This window comes from Heterocephalus glaber, unplaced genomic scaffold, assembly GCF_053883595.1.
Source record: "Heterocephalus glaber isolate CG9 unplaced genomic scaffold, H.glaber_assembly_v1.0 deba00001104, whole genome shotgun sequence".
Lineage (NCBI taxonomy): Eukaryota > Metazoa > Chordata > Mammalia > Rodentia > Bathyergidae > Heterocephalus > Heterocephalus glaber.
This window is the reverse complement of record NW_028258193.1, coordinates 619,591-635,748: the sequence shown is the minus strand read 5'-3', so window position 1 is coordinate 635,748 and position 16,158 is coordinate 619,591. Positions and strand designations below refer to the sequence as shown.

The 16,158-nt window shown below is 53.8% G+C and overlaps 1 protein-coding gene and 1 long non-coding RNA gene across 6 annotated transcripts in view; both read right to left on the bottom strand.

Annotated features, from left to right (window-relative positions):
* The window catches only part of Dlgap2 (DLG associated protein 2), a 520,842-nt gene that overhangs the window by 339,472 nt on the left and 165,212 nt on the right, over window positions 1-16,158 (bottom strand). The gene's annotated exons all lie outside the window — the stretch shown is intronic.
* LOC110346663 (uncharacterized) lies at window positions 1,593-7,356 on the bottom strand. Its single transcript, XR_015450866.1, has 3 exons — window positions 5,631-7,356; window positions 1,825-1,875; window positions 1,593-1,745 (listed from the first exon to the last, which is right to left on the bottom strand). It is a non-coding gene; the product is annotated as an uncharacterized LOC110346663 (long non-coding RNA).

Here is a 16,158-nt window from a genome sequence, read left to right as displayed (position 1 = left end):
TAATTATAAGGAGGCATTTAAAAAGGAGCTTGCTGGGCTGGGGATTTAGCTCAGTGGCTCCGCCGCCTGCCTTGAAAGCACAAGGTCCCAAGTTCAATCCCCGGTACCAAAAAAAAAAAATTATTGTTAAAAGCATACTAATGCAAACCTTTCTTTCTGCATGAACACTCCTTTTGGAAGGGATCACGGTTCTGCAGTGGAAATTACGTCGGGGGGGCGCTCCGACTGATCTCTCCTCTTTAAGAAGGGCAGGCGTCATCAGAGGGCCTCCTCTGGGCTCCTGTGCACCTGTGTTCCTAGGAGAGATGCCCAGATGGAGCGCCTCCTCCTGCACCTCCTTAGCTGCCCTAGGCTGCCACAGCACACTGCTGCGGTTCTCCGTGACTGCTCTACACCTGCACACTGAGGAAATGTAGGCCTCCCTGCACACCTGCACAGGACACCAGCATTCACAGCAGGCAGGTGCTGGCTGCCTGGTGTGGACGCCTGGGAGATGGAGCCTGTGCTGTGCTCCTTCCTGGAGCTCCCCGGAAGCTCTGAGACACAGCGCGGGCCAGCCTAGCCAGGGTGGGGAGCTGCCTAACACATTCTTGAAGCAGTGATGACTTCCTGGGAGGGTGGTGTGGGTCCCCTGGGGTCCTGGGCTCAGTGCATCCTGTGCGCCCTCTAGTGGCGGCGTCTGAACCGAGAAGCGTCTCACTCTGTCCCACTGTCCCCCAGAGAGAAGGATCCACATGGTAACTGCACCTGTCCCCTGCCTTGGGCTTAGTGGAGGTCAGTTAGCAAAATCGTCACAGTACACCTTCTGAAAACACAGACCCAACCCACGGATTGCTCAGGTTCTCACCCACCGCCTTTCAGAGCTGCAAGTGCCCTCAGTTGCCAACCGCAGATCTGACCCTCACGGCCTCCTCCTGCTCCACATCCCAGCTCCAGAAGTCTGTCAGTCACAGTAACACTCGCTGCTGCCTGGACTGCAGCTGCCACCCACACAGACTGCACCCACAGCCCCGAAGAGCACACCCCCAGCAGCCACCGTACCACCCTCAAAAGCTGCGCTCCCAACAACCACTCCCCCTGCCCCAAACAGCTGCAACCCCCACTCCAGAGACACCCCACCTCCCGGCCCCAACCCAAGCCCGTCACCCACACCTTGGCAAATGGACTCAGCACGTGCTTGCTGAACTGATCAATGGCTAATTCACAAACATGCGAAATTTGTTCACATGAGACTCAGGGAAACCGTGCCATTTCCCTCCTCTATGCATACCTTTTCTGAGGAATAGTTCACTTAAAAGAAACAAACAAAATCCTAAGCACAAAGAGGCAGTTATTGAAGATGCTACAAAACAGTGGGGTAAATTACTTCTAACTTCTCAAATAAGATCCTTATTTGGTGAACCTTTATGCCCACAATGCAAAGTAATTATACAATTTACAGAATGAGCACGCATAAACTCAAAAGGCATCAGAATAGATTTGTTGAAAATAAGTTATGATATCATGCTAATCTTGTGAAGCATAGAATAATGAGAAGTGACTACATAACATTCAATATTGTTTTACTTGAATAAAAAATGAGTCAGACCCAATGTTTCATATATGTTTAATTTCACTTTTCAGTACTTTCCATTCAAAATGACAAAATAAATGTCTAAACAATAGTAAACTTATTATTGTGAATTTAGTCAGTTTTCAGATATGGAGATTATTGCAGTCACAAGAAAATCTTCATGTAAAATGATCTGCAAAGACAAAGAAAAAATTATTAGAAAAACTCCCAGGCTGGCCAATGGTTCGGAGGACAGGTCAGGGTGCACTTACACCAGCCATGGTGATGTCCTTGAGGGCACAGCCCAGCAACAGGTGCTGAATCTGCCAAACCAAACAGAAGAATGTGAGCTGTAAATCAGATGCTAATGTCCTGGCCATCAGAACCACTCGGAGAAGTGCAAACAGCATCACAGTCTAGGCTCCTGGCTGTAGGCCTGGTGCGGACGGCAATGGCAGGAGAGTCGAGAGCTCTGTGTGACATGTGGACCCCTCCACACTGACCCACAGCTGCGCGGCTTAGGGTCGGCTTCACCTCAGGCATTCACAAAGCACTGGGAGAATACAGATTTGTCTCCCATACCTGGCTTATTTGAGGTGAGGCCAGCTGCTGGGATATGTGCAGGGACCAGGAAAACACAGTGTGGCCTGGCCAACCTAAGGCTGCTGACTGACCTGACATGGTGTGACATGGCTCTGACTGACCCAACACGCCCTGACCAACCCAATGTGGCCCAAATGACCTGATGTGGCCCTGAATGACCTTGTGAGGTCCCGAGTGAACCGATGTGGCCCTGACTGACTGAGAGGGCCTGATCAACTCAATATCACCTGACACAACCCCGACTGACAAGACGTGGCCTTAACCTGACATGGCCCTGACTGACCTGACATGGCTCTGACTGACCAACAAGGCTCACCTGACCTAACATGGCCAGACAGGGCCCTGACTGACCTGACATGACCCAGCTGACCTGAAGGGCCTAGATGATCCAACACACAGGCCCTGACTGACCTAAGGAGGCCCCGACTGGCCAACAAGGCCCAACTGACCTGACGTGACCCTGGCTGACCCAACACGGCATGGCTGACCCAAGGTGGCCCTGACTGTCCCATGCTCCCTGTGAGCATGCCCCTGGATGTGCCTCTCACTCCGACATCTGCCATAGCTCCTGAACGCCAGGTCCCCAGGAGGTCAGCACTATGGTCCCCAGGAACCCCTCCCTCCACAGGAGCCCTGAAGAGCTCTCCTGCAGCCTCTCAATGCACACGCAGCTTTTCTCCACGGTGCTGAGGCTGCCGCCAGGGCCTTAGTGGTATACTGAGAAACCACGAGCTGCTCCCCAACCCCAAGTTCCTGCCACAGCACCCCAACCAGGCCTGCCTTGTAGTTATTTCCCCTTCTCTCTACCAATATGAAACAAAACACGACACATTCCAGGTCTATGCAGTCGCTCTCCACCTTCTCCTGGCTTATCAATCACCTGAAATCAGACTGCAGTCGCTCAGCTGTCATGACAGCCCTTTCGTGTGCCCTCCCTGTGTTCACTGGCACCACCAGCGCTCTCTGGACAGCCCTTCCCAGCTAGACCCCAACCCCCCCCCCGCCCTGCCATCTCAGGCCTGGCACACAGGGTGCACCTTGTGAGCAGACTCGAGGCAAAGGGAGAGCATCAGAGATGACCCTGGGCATGGTGTTGGTCATCAGCACTTTGGCAGCACAGGCAGCTGGGCATGGACATTGTGTAGAGCTGGGGCACGCACAGGGGACCAACAGCAGAGACAGGGCGAGAGAGGCTTAGGTCGTAATGTGACAGTGTGACACACATGCGTGTATGACACGTGTGCGCATGACAGACAGTGCCACACACCTGGGAAGAACCAATGCCTTGCAGGAGGAGGTGGAAACTATGCTGCACACAGCGATGCAGGCTGCCTGCGGCCACTTGGCAGTCACCCCAGGACTGGCCCTGCCTGCCAGTATCAATGACCAAGCTCAGCTGGAGCAGGATCGGTCTGGACTCCTGAAGACAGTGACTCAAGATCCCCTTGCCACCCCTCACACGCACAGTGTCTTGCAAAGCTGCTCTCTAGTGGTCACATCGTCTTGCTCTGAGGGACAGTCTGGTGACCTGCACCACCTCCCGAGAGCATCTGTAAGTTCCTTTTGTTTATTTGAGACAGGATCTTGTTCTGTTGCCCATGCTTGGAACTCCTGAGCTGTAGTGATCCTCCTGCCTCAGCCTCCCCAGTAGTTACAAGTGCAGGGGCATATCACAGACACTGGCTGTGTCTGTGGGTTCTCCATGAGCAAACAGAGCAGCCCACAGAGTTGTCCCTCCTCCCTAGTGAGGTTCAAGTGGGCTGCTGGCATCCCAGCTCTGCATCTACCCCTCCCCAGATCTCATATGAGACAGAAATGCTGCTCGAAGGGAGAGGAGGTCCCTTGAGGCCCCCGTGCCACAGAGCAAGAAAATGAGGCGGGGCTGTGCCTCACTCAGGCCATGAAGGGCCCAGCAGCCTCCTGTGGGCGTCACACACAGGCCTGCAGTGCTTGCTCACAGGAGGAGGCCCAAACCCCTGACCCTGGCTGCAGCACACAGCAGCTTGGCAGAGGCACGAAGGACAGAGGCAGCCAGGGACCCTGGGGTGGGGAGGTCAGGCGCTGGCCCATGACCATCCCCAAAGATTGTGCAGGGTGCTGGAGAGAATCTCCTCCCAAAACTGTATTTAAAGACAGCACCTGCAGATGGAAAGGCTGAGAACTGCCTGGAAATAGCAGAAGGAGCAGACACTGGAAGGGGACTGTCGTGTCTCGCCACCGAGTGACAGGAGCCAGGCCTTGAGGAGCGGACCATGAAGATGGCAGGAGCAAGCTAACAGGAGACACACGTGGTGGGTCCAGGCAGCCAGCAGTGCTGTGGCCCCATCAGCTATCTGCAGGAAGGGACCAGCCTCCCATCCATGCATTACCCGGGACAGGCTCACGAGGAGTCCTCATTTCAGGTCTGAGCTCAGTAGTTCTCAGAAAGCCACTCCGCTGGGCTTAAAACATAGTTTCCTCCCTACGTGTTCCCAGACAGCTCTCAGAGCCTCGGGTGGGTGGGCAGGGGTACCTCTACCTGAGCCACCAAAAAACTGGATACTCCTTGCATGTTAAAATGTGTAGGTCTGGGTTTACAAGGCCTCTCCCCTGTGCTCACGGGAGGCAGAACCCTGTGCAACCCCGTACCGCAGTCTGGCCTGGGATTCTTTGCCCTTGGCTCCGAGCGTCTCCCCAGGATAGAGCAGTTCTGCTGGCAACACCATGCTGTCTGGAAATCTGAAGTGAGCACTGTGCTGCTGCCCAGCAGCCACTGTCCCGACCACGGGGCCACATCAGCACCTGGCACTTGAGCTGCAGAGACTGTGGGCCACTCCCTCTCCATGGATCAGCATAGATCAGCTCACATGAGGCCCCTAGGGTGGTGGTGAAGGGTGTTCAGATCCCCTGAGGTTTCTGGAGTTTGCCCACAACCAGGGAAGGCTGTCTGCTTCAGTATGTGGTTCTCCCGTGGTGGTGGCAGGGTGGCTCTGCCCTCAGGAGCCCTGGCCCATGATCTGTCCACCTAACCACTGCCTGTTCTCACGGCGGGCACTGTCACAACAGAGGTGCCCCCGGGGTGCCAGGGAAGGTGACACCCAGGGAAGCCCCTCACTGAGCATGAGAGCCACGCAGGCTCCAGCCCACAGTGGGCCCTCAGACAGATAGTGCACGGGGCATGTGGGGTCCCCGCCTCACCACAGGGAAACATCTGAAAATCACAGGAGCGTTCGTCTGTGGCTCTGTAGCTGAGATCTTACGTGTTTGGAGAATTATCTCTGGCTTCTTCCCTCTTCCCCAGGCCTCCACCTCCTGAGCCTCAGGCAGCCAAGACAGGATTCCTTTGCCACAATGTGCGAGTCCAGTCAGAGGAATCCACACCAGCTCCTCCAGGGGTTGCCCTGAGCACAGCACAGCTACTCTGCCCAGCCAGCAAGTCAGGGCTAACAGGGCCACAGCTCCAGTGGCTCCCGCTACCCTCACCGAGTGAGCCTACCTCAGGGAAGGAAGGAAGTCGGTCTCCTCTGGACATTTCCCAGAGTACACGGGTTTTCTGGCCAGCATCTTATGATCTTTACATCCTGGAAAAACGAGCAGGTCCTGACATCAGGATCTGCCTTTGCTTCCTCTGTCACCTCCAGATACTCAGGATATTCCCTAGAACTCTCAATTCCCAGGAATTCGCTGAAGTTGATACTTACTGCTCTGGACACATGGGGAAATCTGGAGGACAACACTCCAGGCCAAGCCAGGGCTGTGGTTTTCAATCCTAGATCTGACCTTGCAGGGCGCCCTCTGGGACATCATTTAGATCTCCTCCACTCAGTTTCTCCATCTCTGAATCATGCTCACTGCTTTGCCTAACTGCAGCAGGATGTAGGTTCTTGGCTCTCAAAGACCCTGAAAGTAAATTGCCAAGGCTGGGCTGGGCTGGAACTTGCAACCCTTCTGCCTCAGTCTCTCAGGATGCTGGGATTACAGGCATGGACAACCAAGCCTGGCTTAATAAAAAGTAGAAAGCGCTGGGGATATAGATCAGTGTGAAGACCCGAGGTAAATTCCCGAGTACCACAAAAAAGAAAAGAAACGACGGGCACCAGGCGGAGGAGGGCGTGGTTGGGCCTGGCTGGCTGAGCCCAGCCGCTCAGCTGCTCAGCCCTGATCCTCACTCCCGGTGTGCAGCTGCTGTGCGTCTGGCCCCGGGTGTGTGCTGGCCCACATGGGCTGGGTCAGCACCGTCAGCTGCAGTGTCTGACTGCGCTCCATGAGTGAGATCACACCCGGGCTGGTCAGCTCTGTCACAGCAGATGCCTGCTGTCCTAAGGGCACTGTTGAGAGCAGCCCTGCCACTCCCAGCACACCTGCCGCAGTCAGCAGCCTTGGGGCTGGCATGGGTCGGTGTGATGTCAGGCGATGTCACATGTGGAACTTCCCGGAGACTGAGGCTGAAAGCGTCACCTCCCACCACACACAGGGACCACATCACACAGACCGTATCTGCGTCTCTGAGGCATCAGGGCTCACCGGGTCGAGGCACACGGTGGCCCTGCGGGCTAGGCTCCTTCCATGCCTGGCCCTGGTGCTTGAGACCCAGGAGGCAGGTAACTTCCTGCTCCCAAACCAGGTGTCAACTGGGCTCAAGAGATGGAAAGAGGCAGCTGCACTGCAGAGCTTCAGTACTGGATGGTTCATGTTTTACCTGGAAATGATGTGTTTGCTTTATAAAAAGGATTCTGTAGTCATCAGGACTCAACATGGGCACTCACTTAAACTGTTTTTTTTTTTTTTTTTTGGTACCGAGGATTGAACTCGGGTCCTTGCGCTTGTGCAGCCGGCAGTGAAACCACTGAGCTAAATCCCCAGCCCTGCATCTCTTAACTGTTGAAAAATAAAACGTCACTGAACAAAAGTTCACAGAGTGACTCATGGCTCAGCTGGGCATCTTTGCCCCTTGCTACACTCATAAGCCTCTTTTTGACCCTGCTGGGTAGCTGCACCCTCAGCCCTGGCTCTCTCAGCTTAGCACCTTGGGACCAGCCACTTGTCCTGTCCTCAGGCAGCACAGAAGACACTGGCAGAGAGGACCAGACTCCAACGCAACTTGAACTCCACTTGGCTCCGTGAGTGCACTCACACCAAAGCAAGCTGTGGTGGACTCAGATTCCAATGTGGAACAGGCCACTGCCCCCACAGACATGACTCGTCCACGGCTGGCCCGAGTAACTCACCTGTGAACCTGGACACGCCTTCCCCACTGGACAGGCCGGGAGAGCCTCCCCATCCCAGTCCATGAGGAGGAGGTGAGGCTCCCCTCAGACAGGGCCTCTCTTCCTGTCTCCCAGGATGCGCTGGCTGTGAGGCACAGCCACAGCAAAGGCTCTGCGTGGTCGAGAGACTGTGGCCTGGGTTCTCCGCTGGGTGCGATGATCTCCGGACAAACACACAGTGGAGACACCAAGGGTGGGCGGAGAGCTGCATCCCAGCCACCTGTATGCAGGTGTGAAGGGCAACATGTGGCACGTGCCTGGCCCAGCAGAGGCCAAGGACACCGGGTGACAGGAGCAAGCATATGGGCATGAGGGCACGGGGCATGCAGGGACACTCGTGTGGGGACTGACCTTGTCCGTATGTCCTGGAGTGACAGGTGGGTGGCAGACAGGTGGCCCGGGCAGTGTGACCTCTCAGCTCAGCGTCTGGCTGGTCCTCCAGCTGGGCCCCAGCCAGTGAACGTGCAGGTCCCAGGCAAGGGGGAGAAAGGAAACCACACAAACAGGGCACCAGACAAGGTTTCAGAGATGCAAAGCAGAAGCCCTAACAGTGGTGACTGCTCAGTTAGTGACAGTGAATGTGTGTGCTCCGCAGTAAGAGAGCACTTCCATTTGACCGAGAGCGTGACCGAGAATGAAGTGACCAGTTACATGTGAGACCCAAGGACTCTGTTCAGACAGTGTGCGTCCCTTGGCTTAGGAGGGCTCTCCTGGAGTAGGAGGACTAACTGATTCCTGCCAGAGCAGCATGCTTCAGCCCATATAGCCCAGTGGCCAGCGCTGGGGTACCACGGCCAACCTCAGTGGGTGCTGGCTGCCTGACCACGGTACACACGGCTCATGGGGTGAGTGTCCAGTGGGTCCGTGTGTGGAGGACGCCCTGACTCACTGCACAGCCCTGGCTCAGGGTGGTTTCTTGTGCCTCCTGTCTGTAGCCCCAGCTGTGTGGCAGCAACAGACACATCTGATCCTCAGCCAGGACCCGTGAGCTCCTTCTATGAAGGGCCCGGCCACAGACACCACAGGCTCTGGCCTTGCACGTCCTCTGTCCCCACTCCTGCTGGGTGGACTGCACAGAAAAACAGGGTGGCGGCCGGGAAACCTCTGTCCCCAGGCAGAGGACACCATCGTGGCCCCAGGGCCCGAGGACTGGAGCTGGTGAGGGGTGTCAGGAAGAGTCTGCCCGGCCCACGTCCATGGCCTGGGGCCTGGGAAGCTGGTCGGCACCTGTGCCGCTCCCGGGGTACGGCCGGAGTCACCCCGGCCCGGCGCTGGGCCCTGCAGAGTAATGCCATCCACCCACCTTCTGGGCGAAGGTTTCGGTCGCCTGGTCAGCCCCACGGCACGCTCTCGAGCAGCGTCCCCTGGAGCCACGTTACACCCTGTCCCCCATGCAAAGCCCACCCTCCCCTGCAGCACCCGCGGGACTCCTTTTTGACCAGGTCTGGCCCTTGTCTGCACTGCAGGCCCACGTCTCCTCGTCCCTCTTTCTCTGCTCACGCGGCTTTTTCTCAACAGCTACAAGACCTCTGGCCCAATGTGCTACTGCAGCCGGTGCACAGTCAGGGATTCCTGAAGGCTTCCTAGCTTCCTCATCACCGTGGTTCAGCTCAAATATTCAAAGTAGAACCCCTTCATCCTGTGCCTACCTGTGGTCAAAGTTTAATTTACAAATTAGGCACAAGAGGAGATGAACAGTAACATAAGCTAGAACAACTCTGACCATGTTGTGATAAAGCTGTTACAATACCATATTTGCATTTTGCTATGCTTGATGATAAAACCCTATGATGCTGACTGACATTATGACAACTGAGTACACTGCAGCACCAAGGGGCTTCGATGTGTGAGACAATGACAGAGCAGTTGTGCACTTGCCGGGCAGGCAGGCTTGACCCTGAGAAAGTGGGACAAGTCGGCCCAGGGAGACCCCCAGCACAGGCCCGGAGTCCTGCCCCAGCCTCCCGCTCCTGAGCACAGTGGATCACACTGAACACGATGCTCCCGTCGAAACCCACGCTGCATGCGCTTGGTGAGCTCCAGCTCCCACTTCAGGCCACCAGAACAAACGATCCCCACATGCAGACGGGGCTGCAGGGAAGTGTCGCTCTGGCTTGTCAGATGCGTGAAGAGAGAAAACGAAGTCAAAACAGCCATGTGCTGTCGAAGCTGCTCTGAAGGCCCCTCTGTGCTTGCCTGGGACAGCAGCTCTCTGGAAGCCGAGCTGGCCCCATGGTTCCAGCGCAGGTGCCTCAAAGTGAAAGGGTCAGCACTCTAGGTTTCTATGTAATATCATAAAAGCCATGGGCTGGAAATAGCCGAGGTATTAACTCTGTCTTGACACACACCAGTTGCTTGCTTTGTGCCAGGCTTCATTGTGGGAATTTTTTTAAATGATATGAAATAAGGAGATCGTTGGTACTCAAAGATTTGTAATTCGGGGACAGAGCACGCTAAAGTGCAAAAATAATTTCAGTAAGACATGGAGACAAAAGCACCAGTAAGAAAACGTGCATTGTTTGTGGTACCGTGTGATGGAATGTGATGCAGCCTCTGACTTCATCTTCCCCGCCCACCCAGCCACCACGCTGGGGACCCTTGTCATGGGGAGGTCACAGGGCGAACACCAAGGCACCATGGGGAGCCCAGGGGGAGTCAGGGGCTGGTGGCCAGTTTCTGTAACCACACACCAGCCGTGCCCTGCTGACCCCACAGAGCAGCGAGCTACTGCTGGGCAGAGGAGACCCTGACAGTGGACACACCAGCCACAGAAGTCACTCCACAGGGAAGTGCAGGCAGAGGGGTGGTCGCAGTCGCAGATGGCACTCGGACAGACCACGTGAAAGCCATGCCCCTGCCGACTCATGGATGAGGACGTGGGCAGAGGGTGCGCTGGCCATGGATGGTCCTGAGACAGGGCCGTCAACTCCCAGGCCCCACTGAACTGGGGGCCACAGATGCCCACTGAGGGTGCAGCCACATCTGTGAGGGAGGAGTCACACGTTGGCAAGAAGACATGAAGAAGACACGCCCTCAGCCTCCACACACTAGGGCCAACAGAGGGGGCCGGAGCTGAGTTCTGGGGAGCAGCTGGCTGGGGACTCCCGCCAGGCCTAGGAGCAGCGCTGGGGAAGTGGCAGCCAACTCAGGAGCTGGGATGGGTCCCACTCTGACATGGATGGCAGGGAGGAGACACCTCTCATGCTCAGGGACCCACAGGGCCACACCGTACATCACTGTGGAGCACCGGAGGTATCCACATGACCAGGCCATGGCCAGGGGCCACTGTCACAGGCTGTGGAACACACCTTACTTCAGTCACGCCTGTCCTCACTCTGCAGGTGTGGGAGTGTGGGTCTCCACGCACCCTGCCCTGGCACATGGGAAAGGGGGAGCCCCATCAGGACCACTGCCAAGCTCCAGGTGCCTGCCTCTCCTCCTCCACCCTCCCTGCCCAGCAGCCTCTGTGCCCCTCAGTCCTGGGACCTCAGCTCCACGATGGCTGCCCTTCCTGCCGGCGATGCCACCCCCACCAGTGCACCCAGGCTCCTTGTCCCACGCCACACCGGCCTCAGCTGCCTCCCCCAAGGGACACCACGGGCCCCGGCCCTGAATACGTACCACTCCCGGGAAGGGGCCAGACAAGCTGTCAGGTCCTTGGCGCTCTGGGTGCTGCCCAGAGCCATGCACAAGTAGCTTTTCCATAAATGACTGCTGAAAAGTGTTTCACTGAATATGTTCCTATTAAAACCTAGCTTTTGTTTAAAGCTTGGGTCTTTTTTAACAGCAAATTGGTATTCTTGCAGATTAATTTTCTCAGCATGGGTTTAGTTAAGCAAGTTACCTGTGGCTATTTCAACACACTCTCTTTCCCTTTAATTACAGATGGGGTCGCAAGACCACTATGCAAATGTTCTTTAAAAACCAGCTGGAAATTTTGTCCATGTAGCACTGTCTGCAACTGTGGTGACAAAGGAAAAGCCCAGGCCTAACTGCCAGGCAGCAGCTGCCAGCCTCACCTCTTCCCAGAGGCCTCACCAGGACAGCGAGCAGGAAACAAGATCTAAGTGCAGCCTGGGCACGGAGCATGCACAGGACTCCAGGCCTCCCAGGGAGTGGGCAGTGTGCAGAGCTCACACAGCATTTCCATGCTTCAAGCTCAAACAAGGGTTCACAGAGCTCGCTAAGCCCTTCGTGAGCCTGCATCCATCCACAGTGTGACTTCCCAGCCCTTCGAGTCAGTATATATAAAGCTGTGAATTATGAGATTTCTTCCTTGCATTTTCATCTTAGAATAGCAACCGGGACCTTGGAGAAACTCAGGTTTGTAAATACTCTACAGCAATACGGAAAAAGATAAATGGCAGCTGCCAGACTCATGAATCTCTGTAACTTCTGAGCTTCAGTGCTATTTGGAACACTGTGGCTAAAACTGATACTTCAATTAATTCCAAAATACAAGCTTGTTTTGCACTAAAGAGCAATTCTTTTTCCCCACTGTGTTTTCATAACTTGCTTTAGATGTCTCCTTACACCTACTTGATATTTTAGGTGTTAGTGCTTTATCACTAAAAGCATTTGCTCTGATCAATAAGGCAGCTTGTCATAAAACCATTTTCCCAGATGAAAAGTTTCAGAAATCATAAATATTACTCACAATTTTGTCAAAAGATTGACCTAAAAAGATAAATATTAGAAATAAACAAATACATGGGAATAACATGAAATTACATTTCTGTTCCAGAGTGATCGGCACCACTTTCCTGCCTGGAAGGCTGCCAAGAGAAGTGGGTGCAGTCATTGCTCTTCTAGTTGCCGGATGATGAGGAAAACAGGACCCACCCCTACTCACACAAACACCAGCAGCACAGATAAGAAAGCGAACACACACTCCTGGATAAACACCAACACCAAAGGATGGGGAAGTTGTGCCACGACCTCTCAGGCTGGACCGGGATGAGGCCACAGATTCCTGCACCGCTTGTTAACATCTCCTGGTTCCAAAATGATACAGCAGGTCCTGTCAGGGAGCAGCTCTGGATCGGAGTCCTCACTGCCCACGCAGGGCCAGAGGAGTCTCCAGTGTCAGCACCCGTCAGTCGATCGGGACCACGGGGAACAGGGAAGTAGGTGCCCATGGGGAAGGTTTCTCTCTCTCTCCTGCTTCCCACATTCTCCTATCTGGCACCTGCTGATCTGTCCACACCTCACACACCAGGACATGCTGAGGGGGCTGGACAGGCTCTGTGTGCCCCTCGGTCCCCACTCCCTCCATTCTCAGAAAGCACACAGATGCATGGGCATCGTGGACACACACTTGGAGAGAACTGACCCACTGCAGGGCAAAGCCAGGCTAGAGGAGTGTGAATGGGGTAGAGGAGAGCAGGGCCACCAGGGGACAGGCCCGCATAGACAAGCAAACAGAACAGGCACAAAGCCCAAAGCCAGATGCAGGGTAAGAGAGACCCCACATCTGCTCTGCTCTGAGGAAATCACTCCACAGAACGAGGGCTGGATTGCACCACAGTGGCACCAGGTGCCAAGAAGCATCCCAGCCTCTCCTCTTGGCCTGTCCCTGCTCCACTTCCCAGGTCCCAGGAGCTGTGTGGCTTTCTTCTGCAGGCTCTCCTGATGCTGTCCTGCCTCGAAGCCAGCCAGCCATGGATGGAAACCTCTACACATGAGCCAAATAAACCACTTCTCCTCTAGGTTGTGTACATCAGGTATGTTGTCCCAACAGGGGAAGCAGGCTATTACACTGCATACCAACCCATAATTAGGGTTTTCTGCATTTCATTGCAAACTATGCTGATGATCTATCCAGGCAGGAGGAAAAAATGAATGAGGAAGTCAATGGCTGGGGACTCCGTGGCCCATGGCTCCTGGAGATTCTGATTCTTGGGATGTCTGAAAGCAGGTTCTTCAGTAGACACTTAATTTAATTAAACCTTCTGCAAAGACCCACATTTTATGGGTTGTGTCTCAGTTATTTTCTTGTTGTAGGAAACAATACCTGACACCCAGAAGTTGAGGAGGAAAGGTTTATTTTAGCTCACAACTTATAGAGGTTTCAGTCCATAGTCTGTTGGTTTGAAGTCAGGGCAGCATGGGAGAGGGTCATCACAGAGGAGACAGTCCATGGCAGGGTAGGCAGGCAGGGCAGCCATCAAAGGAACAGGGATCTTTCCCAGCCACACCACAGTGACCACCTCTTCCCACCAGACTCCACCTTCCAACATCATACCCAGCTATAAAGCTATGAGTGGACTCACCCAGTACCACACACCCATGACCCAGTACCACACACCCATGATCTAGCCACCTCCCAGAAACCCCACCTAGGAACCCATGAGGCTTTAGGGGACATCTAGATAGAAGCCATAATAGGTTGATAGCAAAATTTACCTTTCTGTCAATGGGGAATTCACTGGGTCATTCAATCAGAGATGTGAGCGCCCCTATCAGGACACTCCCCCAGCACAAGGTCTCCCCCAACCAGCACTGCAAAATGGAACATTAAAAGCTAGGAATTTTCCTTTTAGATATAAGCAACTTCTCCAAACTTCCTCCTGCTGAGCACACAGCCCACAACCCCTTCTCTCCTCAGCCCCAAAGGAGTGACAGGATATGCAGATACCAGCCCCAGGAGACCAGGAGCCTGGTTTCTTTGCCACAAAAAAGAGGAGGATGAACTGAAGATGCTGAAGTGATAAAGCAAGTGTAAAGATCTGCATTGTCTCTCTGTGCTCCCCTCCCTTCTGTTCCTTAATGTAAAAGACCCTTGCCCACCTTACACAAGGACATGCTGATTTGAGGCAAATGGGCCCCTCCATCTCCTCAGAGCGAGCTCTGAATTAGTCCTTTCTCCTTTTTATCCAAATACATGGCCTTCTGCGTGGTCAGCAGAGAGCAAACTTGAGTGTGTGAGCCTCCATGGCTGGGAACACTAGCACAGAGCACTGAGTCCAGACGACAGTCTCGAGGGCTGCTGCTCAGAGCACAGCTAGCACAGGCAGGGTCCTGTCCACAGTCAGTCCTTCCCTCCTGTTCCCTTGGGGATGCCTGGACTCCCCTGAGCACTCTGCACTCTGCACAACAAGGACAGCCTCCCTCATCACAGAGGGCAGAAGCACTCCTGGCTGTGGGGACTCCATCCTGAGGGAGACGCCCTTGGCTCCACAGGGTACTCTGTGGGCCTGGAGCCAGAAGGAGCAGGGTGAAGAGGGCTTCAGGTCTGAGGACAACAGAAGGCCGTGCGGCGGACTTTCTTCAGCAGTGACATATATGGCTGCTCTCTGCCGGGTCCACCCAGGTCATGCCAACAGTGGCTTTGCTGACCCCTCTCCCACAACAGCAGAGATGAGGGAGGGGCAGCTTGGGTGTGGAGAGCTTGCTGGGCTCCTGGGGGTCAGCAGGGGAAAAGAAAATCCCAGTTTCTCCATCTTTGGATCTTCCACATCTCCTAACTTTGACCCACTGCCTACTGCTTTTCTTCTTGTTATCACTCTGGAAATCAAGGCTAAATACTTCTTGTGACAGCACCATCAAGCTGGATGGATAGCAAGTGCCCCTCAGCTTCCTTACAAAGTGACCCAAACCGCCTCTGCATCTAATGGCAATGACTGTGGCTCAAAAGCATCCAGGCTGAGCCAGCCCTGGTGTCACCTCCACCCTATCAGCCACCTTGGGCTTCCAGTGGAAATGCATACAAGGCTGCAAGGTGAAAGCGATGTTACTTAAGGAGCACCGGTGTTACACACTCGACACACTCTGCACCATGTGCACAGAGAGCAGCAGTGTTAATCTTCCCAGGCAAGCGAGAGGACAAAAACTATTAATGAAATTAGGATGAAGTTTGCTTTGCAATTGTAGGGAATGTGAATCACTGTTAATTAGAAACATACTCCCATAAATAAAATATTGGATTATAAAACTGCTATAACATTTAATTGCTATTCATCAAGAGATGTTCCTATCTAATAATGTCCGCTGATTTTAACTTCTTAATATCAAAAAACTGCAAAAATAAGGTGACTTTCTGTGAGTACAACCCAGCTACTCCTATTAAACAGTCGCATCAAAAAGTAAATCTGAGTTTTCCACATTACCCAAACAAAAGTACAACGAAGGCAATAAAACCTTACTTTAACTTTGTGTTCCTCTTCGTTGATTAAGCCATTTACTGACATGTTCATGGACTTTGATATTATTGCATCGAACAGAACATTAGAATCTATTTCCGACCCTGATGGATAAGATCCCAAATAGAAATTTCAGGTACTAAACATGCACGATAATTGTGTGAAGCCAGCTATGTTGCTGTCCTCTGATTTGGTTTAGACATTCTATTACCTAAGTCATTAAAGCAAAATTCATTCTGATGCAAAATGAACTACACAGTCTGTATGGAAAGAGAGTGGCTTTTTAGTCTGCTGGTGGATATAACTTCAGTCACACTGGGGATGTGCTTCACTCATGAACAAAACTGGTATGAGCTGTGCTTATCCTAGCTCCTCCAAGCCCAGCATCTCTGGACAGTGGACACGGGGTCTCCTTCCTACAAGCTGTTTGGATCCAGGTTCATAAAGTGTCTCACACTCCAGGGCTGCCACACAGGTGTAGATGCAGATGAGTTCTCCAGGCCCATCTTGTGGAGAACCCTGAGCCTTGGAAATCTCTCCAAGGCAACAATCAAAGTCCCCAAGATGGGCTGGATCAAAATTACCCCAGTGACTTCCTAGGACTCCTTACCAGAAC